Genomic DNA, 3,616 nt, shown 5'->3' on the forward strand with positions numbered 1-3,616 from the left:
AAAAAAAAAAAAAAAAAGGTCAGAAATCCAAAGAGGCTGGAGGCCTTGCCCCAAAGTGATGTACTGGGCCTCTCTACTCCCTCTTTCCTCCCACTGCATCTACCTTCCTGGGTGGAGCTGGAGCTGGTGGGAAGGGTGGCATGAAGTAGCACCTCAGGCCTTGTCAGCCCTGGATGGTAAGTTTGAGGCCCCTGATTAGGACAGGAGACCTGCAAGAGGGAGAGCCATGGGTGGGCAGGTTCTGGAGGACACAGAACAGCCAGTGATAGCTAGGAGGTGACAGACTACCTGGAAGACCTTCACATCACCAGCCAGAATTCCACAGGTGGCAGGTGATGAGATTTCAGTGGAGCAGGGCCTGGAGGTAGATGTGGTGGGGAAGTTTGGGGCCAGCCCTATTGCCTTCATTCTAAGACCTATTTGGTCAGTGGTTTAGTCTGTCCACTAAGGATTTCTCAGCTCAGAAGCTGGAACCAAGGTCAGAGGGCAGAAAGGCTTGACAGGAGGACAGGAGGGCAGCCCCAGGAAACTTCCTGCCCAAGAGTCTGCTGGTCCAATAGAATCAGTAAGCCAAGAGCCCTCAGATTCCTGCCCAGTGCTAGACTCTGACTATAGTATGGAGTGGAGGGGAGGGAAAGGCAGGATATCATCCTGAGCATAGTAGGACCCTGTTGGTCCTCTGAAGGGCAGGGGCTTCTCGCCCTCCTGGCTACCCTTATAGAGCTGGGATCTTTCTCTCCTCAGTAGAAAAAGATGGCAACTGAGAGAAGGCTTAATGCTGTGTTAGTTGAATACCAAAGGGACATCCTCCCACTCACCTATAGGGCCTGGAGATGCCCCCAAGAGAGAGCGGAGGCAAGTGGAGGCTATGTCCTCTCCCCTAGAGCCCCCAGTGTTACCACTATGCCCGTCTCAGGCTATGCTCCCACATACAGAAAGTAAATGCTGAAGGAAAGGGAAAGGCATGGGAGGTATGGACTTGGGGTCCACTTAGACCACCAGGAAGTATCAGGGAGTTGATTCAGTGGGTAATTAACCCAGTCAGTGAGCCTGATCCAGAGCTAGACATGGGGCTCCCATAAATAAGTGACCATTCCAGACACGACAAGTCCTCACTCATAGACCGAGGGCATCGGAACAGTATCTCCCCACCCAACACAGCTCCAGCTGTGGGAGGGGCTGGGAATGCTGGTTAGAGCGGCAAGCTCCTCAGGAGATTTATAATAGCCAAGTGACTTAAGGGAAAGCTGCTGGCTGCAAGATGCAGGAGCCGCACTTGCCCAGGGTCCAAGGAAGGCTAGGGTAGCCAAGCTGCAGCAGACCAGAGGGGTGCAGTGACATATGGGAAGGGAATTAGGAGTATCTGGCTGGGATGCCCTTAGCATGGCTGGAAAGCCTGGGTGGGAGTGGAAGATGGAGGGTAGAGATAAGGGTGCTGTCGGCTTGAAATGCCTCTGGAGCTATCCATGGAGACCTGGATCTGCCTTCAACACTTCACAGGTTTACTGAGCACCTACTACATTGGGTGCGGTGCTGGTGAAAGACACACATAGTTCACTCTCAGGGACAGGACCTAGGCAGTACAGTAGGAGGGAGGAAGAAGGCTCTGCTATAGAGTTAGGGGCCATGAGGGGAAAGAAAGACAGCAGGAACCTACTTTAGATGGTGTGACACAGAAGGCCTCTGAGACCTAAAGGATGGAATGAGCCATGACAAGAGCTGAGGTGGGGGCATGGACAGAGGGCTTTCCTGGACTGCAGGGCTGGCCAGCAGTGCTCCCAGGGAGCAAGAGGTATAAAAAGAGGCAAGACATAGGGAGTGGGGTGCAGTGGCAGCAGGTTATGCAACCTGTTCCCTCGCACTCCCCAGGTTACAACAGGGGGGCTGGAATTTTTTCTTTTTTTTGAGACAGAGTCTCACTATATCACCCTGGGTATAGTCCAGTGGAGGGGTCAGCGGGGTAGACTACAAAGGGCAAAGAGGAATTGCAAGGAGGGTAACAGCATGGTAATACATCTTTTTTTTTTTTTGAGATAGAGTCTCACTTTGTCACCCTCAGTGAATGCCGTGGCATCATAGCTCACAACACCTCAAACTCTTAGGCTTAAGTGATTCTCTTGCCTCAGCCTCCCAAGTAGCTGGAACTACAGGTGCCCGCCACAATGCCAGGATATTTTTTGTTGCAGTTGTCATTGTTGTTTAGCTGGCCTGGGCCAGGTTCAAACCTGCCACCCTCAGTGTATGTGGCCAGCACCATAACCTCAGCTATAGGTGCTGAGCCAGGGGTTGAAATTTGCTAAGTGTGGGGCAAGCCAATAATCCATTCTCCACTTCCAATGGTGGGGAGGGAGCAGATGGAAGGCCAGATGATGGAGCAGGCTGGAAGTGCAATATGGGCAGATCTGAGCTCTATAGTGAAGGTAAAGCCAGCAAACTTGCTCATGGTTTAGTGAGATTGACTCCCAGATCTGGAGCCCCTGTGATGGGGCTCTTTATTTCCTGATCTTCATCTATTAGCCATGGGGGGAAGAAGGGTTAAAGAAGCTGTGGCACATAGGAGTCCTGGGCTTAGGGACAGGAGATTTGAAATGTGACAGTCAGCCATGCTGGTAGGGAGCAAGGGAGGAAAGTTCCTTCTCAGTTCTGCAAGCCAGCACTGAGCACTGGGTCAGAGGCAAGGTGGAGAAAGAGAAGGAACCGAGAAAGAAAATTAGCCCTGATGGTGCTGGGTGCTGCTGCAGGAGGGCCAGAAAGCTGAGGCAGGATGACCCAGACAACAGCGGTTTCAGGGCAATGGTGGGGACACAAAGACAGGTATGAGTGGGAGGAAGACAGGGAGGGAGAAGGGCATGGAGAATTCTGGAGACACATATGCCAAAGTGTGGCTGAAAAACCACACTTTGGAGAGGAAGGACACTCAAGGGAGTCTGCAAGGGGTTTTTAGAGACAGGGTCTTGCTGTGTTGCCCAGGCTGGAGGAATGTAGTGTCATGACTATAGCTCACTACAGCCTTGAACTCCTGGCTTCAAGCAATCCTCCTGCCTCAGCCTCCACAGATATGGATGGGGCACTACACTTGGCTTTGTTTTGTTTTTATTTTTTGAGACAGAGTGTCTCACTTTGTTGCCCTTGGTATAGTGCCAGGACATCAGACAACAACCTCAAACTTCTGGGCTCAAGTGATCCTCCTGCCTCAGCCTCCCAAATGACTGGGACTACAGATGCCTACCACACCTAGCTAATTTTTCTATTTTTATTAGAGATGCGGATCTCATTCTTCCTCAGGCCAGTCTGGAACTCCTGAGCTCAAGTGATCCTCCCACTATGGCCTCCCAAATATGCTAGGAATATAAGCATGAGCCACCCCTCCAGGCCTGTATTTTGTTTTTTAAGTGGGATACTTTTCATCCCACTTACTTCTGGGATATACAGTTACTTCTCATCCCAGATTCTAAAATCTGCAGGCTTGATAAGTGGCATCAGGGGAAACTGAATTGAAATTGCTTTAAGAAAGTCTTCAGGCTCGGCGCCTGTGGCTCAAGTGGCTAAGGCGCCAGCCACATACACCTAAGGTGGCGGGTTTGAATCCAGCCCGGGTCCACCAAACAATGATGGC

Source organism: Otolemur garnettii, unplaced genomic scaffold (genome assembly GCF_000181295.1).
Source record: "Otolemur garnettii isolate 467f Iridium unplaced genomic scaffold, OtoGar3 scaffold00025, whole genome shotgun sequence".
Lineage (NCBI taxonomy): Eukaryota > Metazoa > Chordata > Mammalia > Primates > Galagidae > Otolemur > Otolemur garnettii.